General features: G+C 41.7%; 1 protein-coding gene and 1 long non-coding RNA gene across 7 annotated transcripts in view; one reads left to right on the forward strand and one right to left on the reverse strand.

Moving 5' to 3' along the window:
• The window catches only part of MID1 (midline 1), a 329,164-nt gene that overhangs the window by 121,255 nt on the left and 184,526 nt on the right, over positions 1–23,383 (forward strand). Inside the window, exon 1 of one of the 6 annotated variants that reach the window (XM_034757117.1) lies at positions 4,970–5,367. The exons of 4 other annotated variants lie outside the window; for them this stretch is intronic. The gene's annotated coding sequence lies outside the window, so the exon portion shown is untranslated. Of the gene's footprint in view, positions 1–4,969; positions 5,368–23,383 lie in introns of those variants that run through there. One more of the 6 variants, XM_034757175.1, reaches the window with a different exon arrangement.
• Positions 3,825–22,559, reverse strand: LOC117870028. Its single transcript, XR_004643875.1, has 3 exons — positions 22,474–22,559; positions 6,899–7,166; positions 3,825–4,004 (listed from the first exon to the last, which is right to left on the reverse strand). It is a non-coding gene; the product is annotated as an uncharacterized LOC117870028 (long non-coding RNA).

The raw sequence follows: 23,383 nt of genomic DNA on the forward strand, positions 1-23,383 counted from the left end.
CTTTATTACCCTAAATTATTTATATCTAAAATCAAAGGCAATCTGTTTGTGATAGACTTCACATCTTGAGATGATGATGATGATTATTGTTTATAGCATCTGGCTTAACGGTCTTTTTTCAAGCTTGGCTTTTTTTTTTTTTTTTTTTTAAACATGTGTTGGGCCAAATTCATACTTGGTGTCAGCATAGCTGGTGCAACTCTATTACTCCATTCTGATGTAGGACCAGATCCTGGGGTCAGGCCTGGCTGTATCTGGCACAGCTCAGTATGGGGACAGTGTGTGCCCTTATCTTGGGGCTGGCTAGGTTACTTTAATGTATATTCACTTCCCTTGGCCCAAAGGGGTCATTATGACAGTTGGCGATCAGATGGGTGTAAAGAGGCCTTGGTTCCATCTGCATTGTCCTGGTCCCACACCCTATGTCACTAGCAGGTAGCAGCTCTGTGCCAACTGAGAATTGTTCTATGCCAGAACAATTGTTCAGTGTCTGAGGAAGCCAGTTATAGAGCAGCTTTGCACCTGCTCAACCAGTTCAAATCCACCTGGAGTACTGGAAAATTGGACCCGAGTTTAGATCAAATCGTATGCATTGGGAAACATAATAAGCTGTCATAGACCAGATACTTTATGTGAAGTATTAGGCATGCCCCCAAAAGCTAAAAATATGGTCACATACAAACGCCTGGCCATAGCGTGGCTGAATCAGATTTTTTTCATGTGACATTTGGCAATCAAATTAGTTTGTTTATATAAGGTAACAATGTGCTCCCTTCCTTTCAAAGTATATAACTTTCAATCTGTCCACACAGAAATAGCCTCTGTCAGATCACAGAAATCAAAGCTGATTCGTCTATTGTCACAGAAAAGTAACTTCCTCGACAAGCCAGCTCTTACTGCTGTACAGTAGCTCTCAACCTGCCAAGGCCCAAATGTATGACCTTGGCCTGTACATTGGGCACCAAAAAGAGTCACAACAGAATAGTTAAGGAAGGAAACTGAGAAGATGTGAGACTAATTTATAGACTGTACATTGTTTCCAGAGCTTAACGTCATAGCTGACGTCAATAATTATGGATTAGCTAGTGACTCAATATGTAAGACAGTGTTTCCACTATAAGTGCAAACTATTTCTCATGCAGGAAGTCTTTGCTCTGATAATTTGTTTTGGAAAGTATGAGATTAATTAGGGCAGAGTTAACTGGATAAGCCATTTTGAGGACTGAGACTTAGAACAATTTTTATGAACTGAAAAACCAACACCGTTTCAACCTATTTCCCCTCCCCTCAGAACTTTACAAGTCTTGTTATAAAAACTTCAAACTTGTCCAATACACTAATTCTCATTGGCCAACCCCCCAGTCCTATTGAAATCAGTTGGAGTTTGCCAAAAATGGGATTTGTCCCAATGAAAAATAATACATAGCCTGTTTTTACCAAGATGCAGTGCATATATGTTTCATTATTAGGGACTGATGTTTCGGGTCCCACGTATATAATAACTTTGGGGAGAGGTCTATTGAATATCGTCAATGCTAGTCCACCTAATTATAGACTAAAAAGTGACTCTCCAGCCCTTACTGATCGTGAAGACAGCTTTAAAAATGTAAACCCATGAGTAGGTTAGTACACTTGTAATCGTTTTTCTTTCAAAGAGACATGTTCACAATCTTCTTCGGAAAAATGTCAGGCTCCCAGCCGAGCTTGCATATTCAGAGAGACACCTCTTCCCCTGTGCTGCTTAGTGAGAAGGTATGAGAAAGCACTTCTACCATGCCGGAGGAACCAAGCTATCGAACCTTCTCCTCCTCCTTGCAGCAGCCTCATGTCATCTGCAGAGGCAATAGGGGCTGGATTTTAAATGTTTCTTCCTCCAGCAGTGGAATCTTCTTTCTCTTCCCTGAAGCCGGTAAAATTACTGTCTGTCCCCTCTATTCCAGAGATGGAAGCAAAATAGTCGTTCAGGAGGGGCCGGGAATGACATTGCCCTTTCACCGATCCACATGGTAATGACACTTCCTCAACCTCTCAGTCATATTGTTTTATCTTTAGGTTAGGGGCCTAGCGGCAAAGTAAATTGAAATCTGGTCCCAAACCCTGATCTTTTCAACATTGTCCAGAGTTTCAGGGTGTCTAGAGCCAAGATTTTATGTCAGGTCCATCTCTCTTTATCTTCTGTCTTGTGGGAGACTTGGAATAGGAACCTTTCCAGCCCCCTTATGAGAGTGCAGAATGTCAGAACAACCAAGCTTTCAAAATCCACCCTCCCAGGTGATTGCACTGTGTATTGACAGTTACGGACTAATCACAAACCACACTCCTTGAATGTGAAAAGTGAATTGAACAGGTGATAAAATGCTGACCAGGTGAGATATTTAGATTACCTGAGTAAAAATGTTTCCCCACAACATGCATCCTTATCTCTTTGGAATGATTCTTTAGTAACACCATACAGGTATTGGTTTTCAGCAAATAGGGCCATGTCAATTTTTGATGCCATAAGCCGCTGACTAGTCATGAAGATAAAACCTATATCTTGTGAGAAAATATATGGATTGCCAGTCACTGTGTGTGGCATTTTAACAAATGCAAATTTCTAGAAACCTTCTTCACCTTTCCTCATTCTTTCAACATAGGAGTTTCTACTGCATCTGTTGTTATGTGAGAGCCCCACTGAAATGCTGGAGGCAGCTCTTAGGACTCCCTTGTTAAAACTCTGACTCCAAATTGAAGAGAGTGTAGGGTGATTCCCCAGCCTTTGGAAAATTTTGCCTCTCTCTGGCTACTGCTAAATCACCTTTGCCACAGCAGACTTATCTCTGGGGCTCAAATTACTTCAGAAGAGCATTTTTTTTCTTTTAGAATGCATCATATTAAACCAAAGTCCATGTTTTTAAAAGTATTTAGGTGTTGCGGTGTTCAGCCTTGCAATGCCTACCTGATTTAGGAGATAACTTTTGAAAATGAGACAATCTAGGCCTTTAGAAGCCTAAATCCCATTGACTGTCAATGGGAGTTTTGGCTCCTCCGTGACTAAATCCCTTTGGAAAATTATACTTATGCTCCATAATCAGTTAGCCATTGCAATGCTGAGTGCAGCAATGCCTAAATACCTTTGCAAGTCTGGGCCCAAGTATCAGGTATCTTCCAAAAATGTTCCCAGGGAGGATTCTCCTAGGTTTATCTACAGTAAAAGGTCTTCACATACCATATATATATATACACATTTCAAATTACATTATCTGAACCCTAAGCTAGGGATGTAGATATTTTTCAGGAACAATATAAACATTTATTTCAAAGTGCACTTAATGCACCACTCTACCCTGCAGCCACTTAGAGCTGCTCCAGCAATGGAAAGAGTCCCTAAAGCCTCTGTAGCTGGCCCCAGGATCACTAAGTCAACCCCTCTGGCCCCGCGTAGATATCATGGTTGGGGTTTTCCTCATGCCTTTATTCACAACAGCTATGTTGGCCCGTTAGGGCTGAAAGTGAGAGCAGTGAACTCTTTAACTGAAGTGTGAGGACCATACCAGTGTACAGCCAGGCCAGGGTCAAGAGAGTGGAAAGGTATCTTAAAGCCACCTTTCCCCTCCTCCTTCCACCCTGAGCTGTGCAGTGTGTTCTTTGACTGCAGCAGAGCATCTGGTCCAGTATGGTATTACTTCCTTTCTCAGCTGTGTGTATCTGAGAAAAAGCATTTAAATAGCAAAACAAAGGAATAGATTCCCCAGTCCTTCACTCCCATTTCTACAACATACACAGCCTTGGTACTCGGAGCTTATCACAGGCCAAAAGAAAACACATTTTAAGAATCCCTTTATTGAACTATTGGCAACACATCACTGTGACACCTTATTCTGCAGCTCAGTGCAAAAGATTCCTGGAGTTGAAAGGAATTTTCTGAGTAGTGACTACTTCTTGCCTTGATAGAAACAGCCATTGCTGTAGCAAATCCATGACCATGGGGCTTTTCTTCAGACATCAGATTTGCCTGATTGTCCCTGGAGATCAAAAGACAGATTTCCATTTAGAGTGGAACAGAGGAACTAGCAAGCTTCTAAACTGATCTTAAGTTTGAGGCTGGGAAAGAGGGGGTGGAGGGAGAGGCGAGGGGGGGGGAGGTTAGAGACTTGAGGAGGTGGTGTGAGTGTATAATTCTGTAGATCTGCCCCTTTTCTTGGCTTAAAAATGGTGCAAGTCAAGCAGCAGCCACATGTTACACACAGCTCCATTTTAAAAGAAAGCCACTAAGGGACATATGCGTGCTGTGCAACTAAAAACAGGTCCTATTGGACAAAGAAACAAAGCTCCACCAGTTGTATTTTATAATCTGGATATTTTCTTGCAATTCAAAGTAGGGTACAATACTACCTTAGGTTTGGAACCTGTATGCAAGAATGATTCCCGCCCCCCGCCCCCCAGGGAAGCCAGGAATCACCCTTCCTAAAGAGAAAAATTAAAGTAAAATGTTATGGAGAGGGTTATACATTTACTAGTGAGACAAATGAGGATTTATCACAGAACATTTTGTAATTTCTATAGCTTTGTTTGCACATGTTCATATGTTTCTGTTCCTCAGGGCACATATATATTTGGTATATATGTAAATTAGATATAGCATGTTTTTCCCTCTTTACTTCTTATGTTTTATATATTGTAATCTGGTAGGACTTCAAAAACAAATGTTTCTTAAATTGCTAGTGACATATGTGGTTCTAAATAGAATGGGTGTTACTACACCTTACAGTTTTTTGGTTAAGTATTTGGGCATCTCTCCAATATTTGGGTAGTTTTTACTGGCTATTTACTTTTCGAGTGTGTGTGTGTGTGTGTGTGTGTGTTTTAATCTCAGGAGCCTGTTAAACTTTGAGCAGACCCAGAGCAGTAAGATAAGAATGGAAATAATCTCTTATACCACAAATTGACTTCCCCCTTTGTAGCCTTAGACACTGTTTCCAGCTGCTTTCAGTCTTTTAAATCCTTGAAAGCTTTCCTAATCCTCATGTAGGCAGTCTCTCTGTGTTATACCTCCCTCCCCTTTCCGCTGATTGGTGAGGCTATTTCATGGCCTAATTCAGCCAACTACTACATATCTGAGCCGTGATTTGAAATAAGAGCAAGGCAGACAGTTGCCTTCCTACGCCTGACTTTTAATAGGCTAGAGGAAAGGTTGCAAAACTTGACATTGTCTTAGGAAGAGTCCCCACAGCAAAAAATAAAGGAAAATGAGAGAGAGAGAAACTTAGCAGCTTGTTTATATGGAAACTGCTGATGGATTTTTGTTTTTACTTTGAAATTACACTGTAAATTTGAATTCAGATTGTTTCCTGCTGGATGGATTATGGAATTCTAAACATGAGGCAGGTAAGGAACATACTGTAAAGCATTTAGAGATCTATAAAGGAGGGAGCAAAGGGGGGAAAAGTTGGGTTGGTCTGTAAATATTTGCTTTGTTGGACTAGATCGCATTTGCAGAAACCTTTAGATTTTTAGCCTGAAGATCCTTTATAAATAAATACAAATTAAGCAGTCTGATCTTTCAGTTTGATCTTATTGCTAGTAAGTGATGTCATGCAATTCATTGTTTGATTCAATTTTGTAAATGGCATGAAAGCTGTTTGTAGGCTATGTAATTCAATTCCAATTTGCCCTGGGTTAAATATGTTGTGTAGACTTTCTCACAACCTTGTTTGTGACATGTAGAATAAGAATGTGTTGTTTAAACTGTAGAGGTGTGTGGGAGTGATTTATTAAACATGCACAGCAACTCACACACAAATTGCCAATACTTAAATTTTTCAGTTGCTTTAAAATATAATAGTCTCAAGCCGTTTTCAAAAGTAGTACTGTAACATTGCATAAAAGAGCCTAGAAAACCAATGATTTTTCAAATACGCTTACTTTTTTAAAAGCTTGCTATCTACATGAATGGACAAAAGCAGCTGTTTGCTTATTCTCAAAGTTGAAGGTCACAATGGGATAACAATTTGATACTACACTGTTTGTAGTTTTGCAATTAAAATATGCAGTTAGAACACAGAGTACAGAGCAGTGGCAGATGTATATCTCAGCCTTAAAGCAGAGCTCGGCTCTGAATTAAAGACCCTGGCAAATCAACATCTTAAAATCAATACTTTGTTTTACGAATAGCCACTGTATGAAAGTCAGGCTGTGAGAAAAATGTTTTTGTTTCTTTGTGAGAGTCATAGTCTATTCAGGCAGCTTTCTGAAATCAGTAGGACTTGGGGCATGGCGAGGGAGGAGGTAGAGGGGAAAGGAGGGTAGAAGCAGGAGTAGAGTTTGCACCTGCAGTGGAAATGGAGCATTTGTTTTTTTTCAACCACTTTTTGAAAACAAGATGGAAGCACTCATGTATTTTAGACCATTTTGCCATATGTGGAGGAAAAGCAGTTTTTGCGAGTGGGCAAAAACCTGCTTTTTACCTTTTTAAAGATTGTTGGGGGGAGGAGGGGAATTCTTGTCACAGTGGAGTGCAAATGGAAACTAAAGTTTACATAATGCATTGCTTGGGTTCAATTAGTCCTTTATCTACGTGATCAGCAGAATGCATTGTCGCCACAAAAAAGAACCTTAGTAAAGGGAGGTGTCAAAGAGGATCAGAAGAAAGTTGGTATATGTCAGAGCATAAGAATACAAAACAAACATTGCTACAAACAGATGGGATGCTTCTATTTGAAGCAGATGGTTGTAAAATGTGTATTTGTGTGTGAATAAATAAGAAGAGGAAACCAGGAGAGAAGAAGAGGAAAAAGGGGAGTGGGAGTTAGTGAGAAAATAAAAAGCACTAAAGTTCTTTAGGGACTCCCCAATAAAAAGAAAAGAGGAGGGACAGATTTAGCATTAGAATATTTTTGACTCATTATATAATACCCACCTCCATCCAACAGAAGTCCTCCTCTTTCTACTTCCTCTGTGGCAGCAGTATCTCCTGGGAAGTTGCATCCATGAAGTTGAGAATATGGGCCTGATTATCCCCTCACAGTAGCTTTACATTGCTGCAGCCCCATTAATCTTAATGGAGTTACTCCTGGTTTTTCCCCTCTGTATATGAGAGAAGAACCAGATCCAGTAGGGCAGACCTTTGCCTGGTATAAATTGTCATAGCTTCATAATGGAGCTTCACAGCAGGTGAAGATCTGCCCCTGTGGGTTTAGACACACATTTTTGTGTAAGCTTTCCCAACTTGGTTGACCTTACTTATACCACATGCACAATTCTGAAGTTGCTACTGGATTTCAGTGGTGTTTGTGTGTGAAATATTTCAGTTTGGCAGAGAAAAATCTGTTTTCTCTAGTTTACTACTAGTTCTTGCTGAACAAAAACCAGTGACCTAATAGTTTAGAGTTGAAGGGACTAATCATGCATATGTTGACAGAGATCAAACAGCCTCTTTGCATCTTTAAAATGGTGATTGGAGATCTTGATAAGCCTCCAAATGTGATGACCAAAGGACAGTACAAAATAAGAAAGCAAAATATTCAGGAACTGAAGTGCCATGAAATTGGAGGCATGAGATGGTTAGGAATCACTTCTGATTTTATTTGAAAATTTCTGAAGAGAATGAGTACTCAGGAAAAAATGTGCCTTTTCTATCTGCCAGCCAATTTGTTGTCATAATCATAGTATAGTTTGGATTTGCAGGGTTAACTATCAAACAAATCTCTGTGTCATCGCATTGAAATGAAATATACTTTGCTGATGAATGATCTGGCCCACAGGCAGCATACAGATGCTGAACAATAGTGCATAGGTTCAAAATAGTGCAATGCAGCTAACTACCCTAGCTGAAGAGCAGAAATTACTCATAGAAATGTAATATGCTGCCTCTTGGGCTGATAGGATTCAACCTGTTTTACAGTCGTGCCAGGCCAACAATCCCTAGCGGGACATCATTGGTTGGTTGTACGGAATGCTGTGCTGAGATTCATAAATGAAACAGGTAAAAAGAAGTAGCCTTTTATTAGGAGGTAATTTAAAACCTCAGCAAGGGCTGTGACTGTCTCTGTTCTGTCTGATATAAATAATAACTCGACTGAAACCTCTATCATGAAATTGTGAAGTTTCCATACAACAGCTGTGTACATCACATCTTTGAAAGCACCTTGGTCATTCTGAAGCTGGGAAATTTTAGGCTTCTAGTCAAAAATATGTCCCTAGGAAGTGGAACTGTGTAGTTTCTTAAGAGGATTTCTAACATGCCAGCCAAATATATACTATACCAGGAAACAAAACTTCAGCTTCACTATGGATACTGAAATTTCCATCTACTAAAACTCTGACCAGCTCACTACTTGGGAAGAGAGATCAAAAGAGTAAGAACTCTCAAAGATCAGAAGTTTAGATAAGAACACAGATGTGTCAGCGGTCCAAGATTTATTGAGGCCACTGTGGCTGGGTGCAGTTTGCTTGTCCGTATTCTTGGTATTTACTTTAAAACTGGAGAGGGCAGTGTGGTATCTGTTTTAGGTTCCCCAAATGGATTTAATAGAAACTAGGTAATCAATTAATTTGTAATATTCAAACCCATTTTCAAACTATTTTTGCCCACAACAAATAATATCCTCAAACATACTAACACCATAATGCAGCACATAGGAATTCTGTGAAGGCAGATTTAGGGCTTTATTTTCCACTCAAGTCAATGGCACTATTCCCATTGACTTTGATCAGGGCAGGACTGGGCCCACAGTCCTATAAAAGGGTCCTGTAAGACATGCAATTTGCTAATGGATCATTATGAACCTAATTAAAAGTGAAGATAAAATCTGTAAGGCACAGAGGCCATTTCAGTTCTTATTTATCATAGCTGTAGTCATATAGCTTTTATAGTATATGATTCATAGAGTGCATACATGCTGAATAGAATTTTAGTCGATAACACATGTAAAACATAAAATCATCCCTCTTCCGTACAGATGTTTAGCTTTTTAGCATGTGGTTTCTATTTCCTACTTTCTTTAGTGCACCTTTTTTAATTCTTAATTTATTCCTTGCTAAGAAATCTATATCCTTGTCCTGAAATATTGTAATCATAAGACTTGCTTTAGGAAGTGGTGCTTAGAGTTCCATGCCGTCTTTTTTTTTTTTTTTTTTTTTTTCCCCCAGGGGCTGTCTTTTCTCAGAGATAAATTCTCATTCTAGACTTCTGTTTTTGTGTGCCATATATAATAAAGAAAACAAGTATATGGAATCTGTGGGCTGAGAGTGTATCAGTTAATTAGTGGCTGGATGTTACCCGGTAGGAAGTCTGGCAAGGTTTGTGTGTGTGTGTGTGTGTGTGTGTTGTCTGCTTTCTTTGATCACTTGTGTGGTAAATAGACATGCAGAGTAACTATGGCAACATGTGCTGTAGGTTTGTGGGAACAGAGGGGACTCAATCACTGGACAAAGGATAGTTTGTTAGAATAGTTGGTTATGATTAGAAAAAGGTGGCACCGAACAAGACTTTTAAAAATGTAAGTTTTGAAAAACTCAAATTTATGTTATCAATTGGAAAATAACATTCTTCTATAGCTCTGAAAGATCATGCCATGTTTGAGGGTGGTGGTGGAGAGGGGAAACAGAAATAAATCTAAGTATAAAATGGTGCTATTTGATCAGTATATGCCTTTCATAAAACTGAATTTGTTTGAACCAAATGCACATATTAGTGTTTTTAAAAATAAAACCTTACATATTTAAACCTTGTCCGTGGTTTGTGTATTAAGGCTGGAAGACTGGCCTTATGCAGTGTCTAATAAAATCTTTGTACAACTTAGGTACAGTATCTTTTGATCACATTTCAGTTACCTACCTGTAGAGGTCAGACTTGAAGTTCACAAAAACTTTACATGATAGATTTAAACCAGAGTTAAGAGTAAACATTTCAGAGCAGACATAGCCACTTCCTTATTAACTTTATACTGAATTACTTAATGATATCATTAGTTTATAAATAGCATATTATTAAATAATATATATACAATGGATGTGCATAACCAACTTGGAATAAATAAAATCTGAGCCTTCTCCCCCATCTTGAACAGAACCAAACCTAAACCTTTTATTAGGTTCTAAATTATTTAGATGTGTATCTCTCTCACTAATCTCGAACAGGCTTCTACCTTTGATGAAATACATCTCAGGTTCTCAGAATGTCTGGCATTCTTTGCTGGGTTGGCTGCTGACTTCCAATCTAACAAATTCCAGGGCTTCTGTGGGATCAAAGGTGGGGCAATGCATTCTGGACCCCTTCTAACCTGGGGAAGCCTTTGAGCTCAGTAAAAATAGTGCCAGACCTTAGAGTCCATCAACAGAATAGCACCAAAGGTAAGGGGTCTGCTGAAGGGTGAGTCAGGGATACTCTTTGCAACTGAGGAATTAGTAAATGCTCAGGGGACTTGTTGGAGCTCAGCAGAGGAGAAAGATGGAGTCTGGGAGAAGAATCAGATGGGGTAGGAGGAAATAGGGGCGGGGAGGCAGAGATGAATGTAAGGGGACTTTTGTCCCCTTACTAAAACGCTGTGTGTGTGTGTGTGGGGGGGGGTCGGTTGGCTAGTTCCCAGTACTAAAAGTAAGGGGAAGGGTCAATGGGAAGTCAGGACCCTGAGACTCACAATCCCCAGGGGCAACGGGGAGACACCAATACTCTAGGTCAGCCTGATTGGCAGGGCATGGGCAGGCTAATGAGGGAGTCAGGAGGCCAGGGTAGTCCCATCCTCCATGTGAGCTGGAGCTGCCTGGGTCACAGATTGAGGGGGGAGGGATAGCTCAGTGGTTTGAGCATTGGCCTGCTAAACCCAGGGTTAAGAGTTCAATCCCTGAGGGGGCCATTTAGGGATCTGGGGCAAAAACCTGTCTGGGGATTGGTCCTGCTTTGAGCAGGGGGTTGGACTAGATGACTTCCTGAGGTCCCTTCCAACCCTGATGGGGCCGAGCTGGGGAGCAGGGCCGTGCCAGCCAGAGAAGCAGCCCAGGGAGCAGGTCAGTGCTGGGAGCAGAGGCACAGAAGCAGCCCACAGAGCAGACCTGTGCTGGGAGCAGAGATGCAGCAACCAGAGCCAGAGGGGCCAGAAAAAGCAGCCCAGGGGGCTGGAACAAGAGCAGCAGCCGAGTTGGGGCTGGAGCAGTTAGGAGCTGGGTGCAGTGAGCAGCTGGGGAGAGCAAGAGAGACCCCGGGCAGTGGGCCCAGTACAGGGAGATGCCCCCATCGAAGAGGTCTTATAGGCCAGACTTGGGGGCGGGGGATCATAACGCCAATGGGTGGCTGACACTGGGAAGAAGAGTCCTGCCACTGAGAGCATGTGGCCACCGCCAGAACAAATGCCCAGTGTGCAGCACAGCCAGGGCCTGAGAAGGAGGCCTGGGACTTGTGAGAAACAGACTGTGGATTTCTCTTACATTCCAGAGACTGCTGTTTGTGATGTCCCCATGCCACAGAGCAGGGTTGTGTGATTTCCTTTAACCTTTTGCATTTTTTCCTTATTTTTAAAAATTGATTGCTGTTTAATAATTTTGTACTTGCTTTGAACTGTATGTCATGATCAGTGGGTCAGGGAAGCATCCAGTGCAGAGAGAGCACGCTGGAGTGGGGTCACCCTAGCTCCTGCCCTAAGTGACCATGGCAAAATTGGTGGTCCAGGCCCCCAGGAATCCTGGGCCCAGCCTTGTTGGGGTTCTGAGGACTCTGCCACACAGGAGAGTGGAAGGGAGCCCTCAAGGTCAGGCAGGCCTCTAGGTAAAGGAAGGGGGAGCGAGGACTCGGATCCTTTCACTAGCCCACTTCATCGGGGTAGTGTATAAGCCAAGAAAGTTCCCCACAATAGCAGGCCTTGTCCCCCTCTTACACTAGTAAGAGAGAAAGAAAAGGGATACACAGAAGTGTGGATAAAGGTTTGAATAAGCTTCAGAACTTTCAGGGCTTATTTGAACTGAACTTCCAAACCTTTTAAGGTTTCCCATACACTAGTCCACCTTTAGCACAAATGTGCAGAAAAACTGTGCAGCAATTTAGTGCTTATACTGTTTCTGCAGGTTGTAAAGAGTTATTGTACATCACTTGAGATCTCAAGCCTGTAATATGAAATCTACCCTGTATGGAACTTAAAAGGCACCAAAACGGTTTGATGAAGTTCAGTTTGATCTGATGTTTATAATAAAAATAGCTCTTAATATTTCAAAGTGATACTTCCCTGTTTCCTGCAGCTTCGTAGATGTTTATTATACCATCTTATGGTGATATGGGTGGAAAGATGTGCAATTCAAAAAAGCTGGAATATAACACTTTAAGGTGTTTATTTGGCCCTGCAATATGATTAGATTTTTCTTGTAACATGTCTAGGTCTAAACACACTTTGAAAAATACTAAAAAGATTAAGAGAAAGCTAAAGTTCTACTCCTGGGACAGTGACTGAGAAGATGCAATGGGTTTGGTATCAATTTTTGTTGTAACAAAATGGACTGTAGTGACAATATTTTGCCACAATAATACATTTTTATTACTGCTGAAAGGAGTTGGTACTTGATAGTCCATCACACCTTGACTATTGACCCTTTAACTCCCCAACTCAGAGTCAAAATTCTCTGTGTGTGTTTTGATCCTGGTCCACGGAAGTCAAAGGTAAAACTGTCATTTACTTCAGTAGCACAGGGTCTGATCCTGTCCCATTTTATTAGTGAGATTCAGTGATGCATTTAATTAATTGTACAGTTGGGGTGTGTGTGGAAATGATTCTGACACATGCAAAATCTGACGAGTGCCCTTTGAACATTGTATTTGGGGCCACTTCTCTTTGGGTTTTTGGTACTAAAACTTACATGTGTTGTTCCAGTTCCATACCAAGGCTTCCTCAAACCCACACCCTCTGCCTCTTGGTATGGGCTGACATGGTGAGCAGAGTACAATATAATCATGCAATGAAAAAATTACAATAGAGAAGTTAGTTATATCCTTAACAGAAAATATTCTGACATTGACATTTACATTGTCAGCTGCAATGTTATATTACAATACATTTTAGTCTTTTGTAAGGGGAACCGAATCCCAGCTTTAACTGTACATTAATGACAGTTTTGCTTAGGGGAATCAGTATAAATCTTGTAATTAGATTAGGAAAAGAGGTGAAAAGCACTGACTTTTACTGTCCTCATTAAGTTGAGTAGAAGTGCCATATAATATGGCCTGCTCCTGAATACACTTAAGCACCTGTGTAACTTTACTCACATGAGTTTTCTGTAGAGCTGTCTATTAATTGCAGTTAACTCATGCGATTAACTCAAAATTAATTGCAATTAATCACATTGTTAAACAGTACCAATTGAAAGGTATTAAATCTTTTTGGATTTTTTTCTACATTTTCAAATATATTTCTATTACAACACAATACAAAGTATACAGTGCTCACTTTTATAATGCAAATATTTGTAATAAAATGGTAAAAGGTTTTTCAATTCATCTTGTACAAGTACTGTAGTGCATTCTCTTTATCATGAAAATGCAACTTACAAATGTAGATTTGTTGTTGTTGTTGTTGTTGTTACATAACTGCACTCAAAAACAATATAAAACTTCAGAGCCTACAAGTCCACTCAGGCCTACTTCTTGTTCAGTCAGTCAGACAAACAAGTTTGTTTACATTTATAGGAAATACTGCTGCCTGCTTCTTGTTTACAATGTCACCTGAAAGTAAGAACAGGCATTCACATGGCATGTTTGTAGCTGGCATTGCAAGGTATTTACGTGCCAGATATGCTAAACATTATACATCGTTCTGCTCTGCTTTGGATCGTTATCGAGCAGAATGCATCATCATGGACGCATGTCCTTTGGAAGCCCGGTGGTTGAAGCACGAAGGGACATATGAATCTGTAGTGCATCTGGCACATAAATATCTTGCGACGCTGGCTACAACAGTGCCATGAGAACACCTGCTCTCACTTTCAGGTGGTGACATTGTAAACAAGAAGCGGGCAGCATTCTCTCCTGCAAATGTAAACAAACTTGTTTGAGCAATTGGCTGAACAAGAAGTAGGTCTGAGTGGATTTGTAGGCTCTAAAGTTTTACATTGTTTTGTTTTTGAATGCAGTTATTTTGTACATAATTCTACATCTGTAAGTTCAACTTTCATGATAAAGAGTTTGCACTGTTGTACTTGTATTAGGTGAATTGAAAAATACTCTCTTGTTTTACAAGTGCAAATATTTGTCATAAATATAAAGTGAGCACTGTACACTTTGTATTCTGTGTTGTAATTGAAATATATTTGAAAATGTAGAAAACAAAAAAATAAATGGTATCTATTACATTTTTGGATAACAGCGCAATTAATTGTGCAATTAATCACAATTTTTTTTAATTGCTTGGCAGCCCTAGTTTTGATTAGTTTCTTTCAGACTACTCATGTGAATAAAGCTATGGATGTGCTTAAAACATTTGCTAGATTGAGCCATAATACTATGAAGCTAGTAAAGTAATGAGCAGAATCACTTGGTGTTTAAATAAAATGGTTCAGATCCTCCACTGATATAAATTTGGCAGTTTCTATCAAAGTCAATGGAGCTTTGCTGATTTACATCACATAAGGATCAGGTCCAATGTTTTCGGGGAGAATGCTAAGTTCCGCTAATTAGGAGAGCAAGGAAAGTTTAGAAAATGAACCTACGTGCCTGTCTGTCTCCTTTTCCCCCACATTTTTTGCAGGACATAAATCCAGAAAAAAAGGAGATTCAGACTTTACCTTTTCAATAAAAAAACAAAATATTTTGACATTCTTGAAATGAAATGTTTCATTTCAGTTTATTGAACTGACTTAAAATGTTTCATTCTGAGCCTGTTAAATATACTAAACTGTATTTTCCCCTAGTAGCACATTACCTCATGGGAGTTGTAATTCAGGCACCAGATGTTCCCTTTCTCCCGTAGAGGCTAGTCTCCATGGCTGGACTACATCCCCCATAATGTACCCACAGTCATATGACTCATGATGCACTAAGTAGTTTAGTCAGACGGAAATCCACATTGGATTATAGTCCACACGGGAGCCTGGTCCATAGAGAATGGGGTCTGAACTGCAAACCCTCAAAGCAGTGCTCTGATGGGAAATTCAGTTTAATGTTTTGCTGAACTATTTTGAATGAAACAAAACATAAAATATTTCATTTCTGGTCAGGTCAGCGTGAATTGGAATATTTCAATTTGATTTCCCAATAGAAAAATGAAAATTCTCAGCTAAATTATCAACCAGCTTTAGATATCAAGAATATCCAGAGTTATCCAAAAATTTTGGAATAATTATAACTCATGCTTCAGGTCATAAGCCAGTTTCTATTAGAGACCAGGAGGAGACCTAGAGTGAAGGGCAGATTATTCTACATCTGCATGTTGCAAAGTTCTCATACCTTCCTCTGAAGCATCTGGTGCTGGCCACTGTCAGAGACAGGATGGTGGACTAAATGGTCCTCATCTGATTCAGTTTGGGAATTTCCATGTTTGACACAGAGGCCTGTTGGCCAAGGATCCCTGGTCTTTTGCAAACAACTCACCTCAGACCTAACACTTATTATACCAAACACATCTTGCAGGCTATTTATCCATAAAGAGTAACATGTAAAGGTACCTACAGAAAGCTTATAAACGGTCAAGATTCATAATCATTGTGATATAAGTGGGTAATATTTAAGGAATATGGTTTATGGACTTGGAGTAAGAGTTAGTCACGAGGGGATAGTATGTCTTTATGATGGCCCATTCAAGCAGGACACTGTCACCCTACTTTGGTTAGCCAGTGATGTAAAGCAAGGCTCAGTGTTCTAGCCTTGCTCCATCCCAAGACTATCGATGGAAACCAACAAAGCCAACAGCAAACCATCAAAATCACTTGGAGGTAAAAAATGGGCATTACAACAGACAGGGGATTGCCATGTCTGTGACTATTGGCAAAAGACTGATTCCATATATTAGAGTGAAGTGAAAGGATGTGGATGGGCTCTCTTGGGAAGTGGGGATGTTCTCATGAAGAATTGGGTCCTGGTTTCTGTGAAGGCAGCCAGCTCTGCAGCAGACTGACCTGTGGGGGGCGAACCTACTTTAGGAAAGTTATTGATGTGTAGACCCAGGTTTGTGTTTTATGATAGTTGTGTATTGTAAACATTCATTTCAACCATTATCTCTTGTTTCTAGTTAAATCTGCACTCTTTAAAAATAAACCTACTCTTGTTTTATTATAAGTGCTCACAAGTACAGTGTTATATAGGAACTGTGATTTAAGGTAAAACTGGGCTACACTGATCCTTTGTGGGCAGAGGATCTGGAATTTCTGTGATTAGCTAGTGTCAAGGGCTGGAGATCACAGGGGAATGATTCAGAGGGACTCAGGGACTGGGGTGCACCTATTGTTAACCTGCATGGCAAAGAGAGGGCTGGCATGTAGAGTTGCCAACCCTCCTGGATTGTCTTGGAGTCTCCAGGAATTGAAGATTAATCTTGAATTAAAGATTGTCATGTGATGAAACCTCCAGGAATACATCCAACCAAAATTGGCAACCCTACTGGCAGGGCCCAGAGAAGAGTGCGTGAGTAGCATGGGGTTAGGGAGCCAACACCTCGCTGAGTCCAGTGAGGTTACCTGTTGCTACAGGGAGGGGATAACAAGATGATGCTCAGTCCTGGTAACCCAGAAAACTGTCACACTCTGTTCCAAACTTTCTCCAGTAAAACTACAAACTTTGACTTCAATAACAAGGATCAGACTTTTATTGTGGTTGAGACTAATGTGCTATGCTGCAATATAGCAAGTAAAGGCAGAAGTGTAGGATGTAACTTTATGAAAAATTGCAGTTAAACCAGCAAGTTCCCCATGTCCCCTGAAAAATGAAATATGCACTGCAAAACAGACATGGTGTCAAGAGAACAGAAAGGCAGGGCTAATCTGGAAGAGAAATGTGGAGACAGCAGGATTCTTGTAACTTTCAGCATACTACCTGGGTAAAGAATAGGGGACAAGAAAACAAAATGGCAAAGGGTGGAAGGAAATAAAGTTGCATATATGTGCCCCAGTCACTTCCATGCACAGATCTGCACCTGCGCTCTGGCGTGATATAGCAGGGTCAAAATCAATGCAGTTTGCTTAATCAAATGAGCTTTGCAGTCCCTCGGTTTAGAAACTAAAAAATGCACTGAATCGAGCAACTGGTAGAGATTAATATCATTTGATGCAGATACCAGCTTTAACAATGCCCCTTGAAACCAGTGGCTGTAAAGAGTTAATGGTGGCTCTTTTCTGACTGGATAAAGAAAAGAGTGCAGTTAGGTAAGGATTCCTAACTGGGAGTTAAACAGTTCAAAAGTGCACTATATTGTTTTGGTCTAATTAACACAACATGGTGATAAGACATTAAAGCAGAGTGACAACACTATACATTGATAACAGAGGACATTAATGCCTGCAGACACAGCCTACATTGTAAAAATCTGGAAAAAATGCTTATTATGTTAGATAGGTCAAGCCACATTGACCTAGTTTTGCTTTGCTGCCTGGAAATTATGTCAGTATTAGTTATGTCATCCCCTTGCTTGAACAGTTTAACATCCTTTTTGCATTGCAGTGTCCTGCTAATATTTTATATATATTTACTTATTCTGTACCAGGATCCTTCAGGCTAATAATTGTAGAGATCTGCATTTAACCAACAAGCAAACTAACCCCCTTCCTTCCCCCTCCCCCCAAAATAGGGTGCATATATCAAAAAGAGAGTCAATGTGGTAAGAAGTGCTTTTTTATTGACAGGAAAAAACTATCTATAAAAATTCTAAGGTGTCTCTTCTCCCCTTGATAACTCTCATTAAGGTTACTGAGTGAAGAACTATGCCTCACGTTGCCCTACATAGCTTTATTTATGGAAATATATTTTTAGTTTCATGATAATTAGCTTTTTGCCTTTATCATTGTATAGAGCTTACTGAGTTATTGTGAATAAGCACATTCTCTCCCCCCCCCCCCCCCCCATGAAATGGATGAGATCCTAGGAAATCACTTGTAATTCTAGAGAAAATTTTGCTCCACATTGAAGATAAAACTTGATTTCCCCTAAATATTCGTGTTCTTGTCTCCACATTTATTGTCTTTCAGTGTCAGGGCTCGGCCACACAATCTGCCTGGAGTTCAAGGGTGATGGCTAGTGCCTCAGGAGCAGGCTAAGGAATGAGATGTGCCTCCTCTTCCTCCACTGAGGAAATAATCTGCTTCTAGTGTAGCAAGTTACTTACTCCTCTGCAGCAGTTCACCTCTGCTAGCTGCTGTGTTCAGATGGTGAAGTCATGGCTCCATCGATTCCTCAATTCTGCCCACCCGTTCACCAGCCACCTGCACAGATGGGGGAGTAGTGGCCCTGGAGAGTTAACTGTGCCCCCCTCCCTGCCATCCCCCTCTTGTGGTCTCTTAAGTCTCTGCATGTTATTGTAAGGGCAAGTTATAATTCTGGCTTTTTGTAGAATTTCTACATATCCAGTAAAGAACTTTGAATCCTAATCTTGCACCCATTGGAATCAAAGGGGTGGGGCTTTTGGCTAGTGCCTCTGGACCCAGTCATGTGAATACCGTAATTTTATGGGACTACTTATGAGTGAATTTACACACACATGCAAATAGTTGAACACCCAGACTCTTCTGCGGGAGCAGGAGTAGGCCTTTTATCTTTTTAATAACATGAATGATATGAAATAGTCCTCAGGGTTTGAATGTGGCCTTGTTCCTCGGTGTTCATATTCTAATGTGGAAAGAGCTGTATAATTTCTCCACCCTTTCTTCACAAATAATGTAATCTTCAAAAGGTCCCAGTGCTCAGATTTTCAGCTCAAGTAAAGTTTTGAAGTATAATTGCTATCTGAAGTCCTTGAATGTGCATCAAATGTAAATGCTCTTATACCCCTCGTTATCAAGCTTAATTGGAACAAAAGCCTGATAAGAATATGCAAGGATATCTCATCTAGCTCCAGTCATTTCTTCGCCTTTCACAGGTATAGAAGTCTAGTATTGATAGAGCAGTACAAGCACATACAGTGCCTCATATGTTACCATAGATGACCATGGCAATCTGCAAGTCAATGGAAAGACAAGGTCCCTTCTCCTTGGCATTTACAATAAAAAAAAAATCAAGAATACAACAGCAGATCATGATGGGGGTGGAAATCCAACTGATTTAAAACTGATCAAAGAAAATATCTTTTTTTTACACTGCTGTTAATTAACCTGTGAAACTCACTTGCCACAAGATCATTAGGAATAAGAACTTTATATGGATAATAAGACTATCCACAGATATACTAGCAAAGAAAAACACTTATTAGGGGTCTCGGTCTTCGTGCTTCAGGGCATAAGTCAACCAATTGCTGCCTGAGGTTATGAAGAAACTTCCCGCCACAGGTGGTTATTTTAGAGTTGCCCATTGCAGGGTTTTACAGCTTCTTCTCAAGTATTATGAGTATCAGAGGCAGGATACTGGGCTAGCCTGATTATTGATCTTATCTGTTTCTACAGAAGGATACCCTCAAATGTAAGAAGAGGATTTAGTTTTAGTAAGGTAGATTCCTCTCTGAGAACAGATCTTTTGAGCTGATTTGTTTCCCATGTATTTTGTGGGAAGGGATGACTGGGAATGGACCAGAATACTAGTGGTTGAAATAAGGAAGAAAAGAAAAGATGGAAGTTCAAGCTGTTATAGAGACCAAACAACAAGAGTTAGCAATACCTGGATATAGGAAAAAAAGAGGAACCCAATATGACACAAAGTTTGAGCTTTGTGTTGGGGAGAATACTGGAGGTAACAGAGAAAGAGAAGGGAAGGTTTATGAAGAAATGTAAGGCATTTTATTTTAGTTGTGTTGAGTCAGAGTGACTGGTGGGATATTCAGACAGAGAGAAACAGCCAGTGCTGCTATTTTTTTGGTCAGGATTGCCCTCCTTTTTAATCCAGTACCAATGGCTATGCATCCTAGACTACATGTAGCTGTCTGAGAAGTTGCATTGATTAAAAAAAATTACGTTTTTCCAGTTCTCTCCCCCCAAAAAAGTTAATTGGAAATTTAATTGAAAATTTGCATACTAATTTCTAAAGTCAAACAATTTTGACCAGCCTCACGGAGGCATTTTTAAACTGTTCCTCCTACTAGATGGTACTGTGCAGAGCAGGCTGGCTGAAGGCTCTTCCCTCCTCCTCCCACCTCAGTCCTTCTATGCCTTCAGACACCAGAGTAGTGCCTGAGGGAGGAGGTGGAAAGAGTAAAAGGGGTTAGTGTTCTATCTGTGCACTGTCTGCAGCACTACAGCACAAACACCAACTCCATGGGTGGCACGTGAACGACCAGCTGGGAGAGGATAACCCTCAGTCCCGTCCTGGTGCCCCACCCCTTCCACACACACAGCCCCCAAAGCCCCCCCCCACCATCCTGCAGCCACCAGCCCCTGCCTAACTCTCTCCCCCCAGCCCCAAAGCACCAGGAGGGCAGGTAGTGCAGCCCAACCCAAGCTGGGGCTACCGCACAGGGGGACTGGAGCCGCATGCAGAGCAGGAAGCAGGAGGGGGACCTGGGCATGGAGCATGAGCAGAGCTACGCCTGGCTGCTTGGGGGAGGCACAGCCTCCCCCAGCCTATGGTACTCACCACCCATGACCAACTGCCCTTTTTTGGCATAATTTTTACAGTGTTGGCAACAGAAAGGAGATTCTAAGAGTCCTCACTATAGAGCTATGTAGTGAAAGACTATGCTCCCTAGGGAGCATGTGCAGAAGGAAGAGACAAGGGAGAGAACCCTGAGAGAAACCAACAAGAAGGGGAGAAGATAACAAGTGAGGCAAAAATGGAAAGATAAGGATATCATGGGATAACCTAGGAAGGAGACTAGACCCAGGAGTCAAAGGATAAGACTTACCCCAAGCAGCAAAAAAAAGCGCTGCCCCCCGAGTCCCCCCACCGAGCGCCGGAGCCCGCCCCCCCCTGCACCCCGCGCCGCCGGAGCCCGCCCCCGCGGAGCGCGGCCGGAACCCCTCTCCAGCGCCATGCCCGTGCCGCCCCCTCACCGAGCCCTGCGAAACCGGAGCCCGCCCCCCGCACGGAATGCCGCGCCGCGCTCCCCCCACCGCCCCTTACCAGGTGCCGCCCCAAGCATGTGCTTGAGTGCCTGGTGCCTGGAGCCGGCCCTGGACTTACCAGAGTGACTGGTGATTTTTAGGTGCCTCTGGTTTTGGGTTTTGCTCATCTTGAAGAACTTTGAAGGGATCAGATTTTCAGAGGATGGGTGCATAGCAATTTCTGAAAAACCAGGCCTTTTCAAAAGTGTCTCAAGTCAGGCAGCTAAAATCACTTTTTAAATTCTTGAACCATGTGTGCTTGAAAAAGTATCAGATCAACAATGAGAATAGGTTCTTAGGCATTACAAAATTATTGGTTGCCTTGGTAAGTATAGATTGAGTAGAACATGGAGAGCAGAACAATACTGAAGGAGTCTAAGGAGAAAAAGCTGAAGTAAGAGTAGCTGGCAAACAAAGAGCCTGTGGGCAAAGAAGAGGAAGAAAATGGGGCAATAGCTGGAGAAGCAAGTAGGTTTGAGGCAGGAATTTTTAAAACAGGGATTCAAAGAAGGTGTTGCGGGCAGTGTTTCATTCTGCACATGAGTGGGGGAAAAACTAGAGGAATCTTGCTATGTGCACCAATATGGAACTGATGTGTGACAAATCAGCTTCATATTGGTGCACATAACAAAATTAATGGGGTGGGACTGAGGGGTTCAGCATGTGGGACGGGGCTCAGGCCTGGGGCAGAGGGTTGTGGTGTAGGGGTGAAGGCTGCAAGGTGGGGCCAGGGATGAGGGGCTCAGGGTGTAGGAAGGGGCTCAGGGCTGGAGCAGAAGGTTGGGGTGTGGGGGTGAGGGGCCAGCCTCTGGCTGGGGGTGCAGGCTCTGGGGTGGAGCCAGGGATGAGAAGTTTGCAGTGCGTGCAGGCAGGCTGCCCCAGGGCTGGGGCCAGAGGACTTCCCCCAGCCCTCTCCCAACTGGCAGCACAGAGCTCCAGAAAAGGGGGAGAGGCCCACAGCAGCCCTGCATGCCCCAACTTGCTCCCCTCTCCAGTTCCCACCCACCCCCTAACAGGCTGCACAGCCCTTTATAGTCTGCTGCACAGCTTAGAGGGAACTTGGGTCACAGGGCCAGTACACCCCATGAAAGGTGTGGCAGGCCTGCAGTTAAAGCCAATGGGGCTACCTGGACTACAGAGAAGCATAGCCTAATGGCCAGAGTCAATGGGGCTCCCCAGGACAGTCAGTGAGGAATCTACCCACAACACACCCACTGCTGTCAGGTCACTGGCTAGTCCCTCCCTGGGCTACTTTCTACCATGACTCCTGCAGTTGAAGTCAGTGTCTTCAGAGTCTCTGGGCTCCTCTGGTGGCAACTGCAATCTCCCTAGGGCATCTGCAAGTACCTGGGCCTCAGCATCTTCTGCTCCCACTGTCTGGAATCCTGGCTGCTCATCAGCGGGAAGTGGCAAGATGCATCCTTCATCCTCAGTAGCCAGCCCAGACTGAGCTAGGCTGCTCCTTTTTATCCTGCAGCAGCAGTTGGAACATGCCCAGCAGGATTGAGGAGGGGGAATAGGCTTCCGCTGCTAAGAGCGCTGCTTTAACCCCTTCCGCTCCAGTGTGGGGCCAGTACCCCCTGTCACAGAAGGCCTAACAAAAGAAGTACTGAAAAAAGTCATTGCTAACTTCACACATTTCTCCATTAATATGCGTGCCTTATCCCTGCTTCAGTCTTTGAGTGGCATAATGATCAAAGGTGATTTATCTCAAATAAATCCTCTGGTTCCCTAGTTTTGATTCTCATGTTTATTATATAAATCAAAGAAAAAGTACAGTATTTTAGTATGTAGTTTCGATCTTATCTAATACTCACTAAATATAAGTTTTTTTTTTTTTTGTTGTTGTTTTTTTTTTTTTCTTCAATGATCAAACCCCAAGGGGATTTTTCTATAGTTTGAGGAATTTTGTACATTCTCTCTCATCAAGCTTTTTACTGGTAGCTGAAAGCTTGATAATGAAACAAGATATAAATAATCAATTTAGAAACCAAGTGGGGAAAAAAAGTTTTTTTTTTTTTTTTTTTTTTTTTAAGAAGAGTTGAAGTAAAATTTAAAGGGATGTTGTCAACTTAAGAGATTCTGGGAAATACCTTTATTCCATTTTTAAACGCTGTTTATAAGCTCTCATTGAGCCAGACTGTGAGCCCCTTGCTCTCATTGGTGAACATTTACTCTCACTGGGGTCTACTTGTGTGAGTAAACATTCATCAGCAGGAGTAAGGGACTTGCTCTCTGGCCCTTAGTAATAAAAACA

Source organism: Trachemys scripta, chromosome 1, assembly GCF_013100865.1.
Source record: "Trachemys scripta elegans isolate TJP31775 chromosome 1, CAS_Tse_1.0, whole genome shotgun sequence".
Classification (NCBI taxonomy): Eukaryota; Metazoa; Chordata; order Testudines; family Emydidae; genus Trachemys; species Trachemys scripta.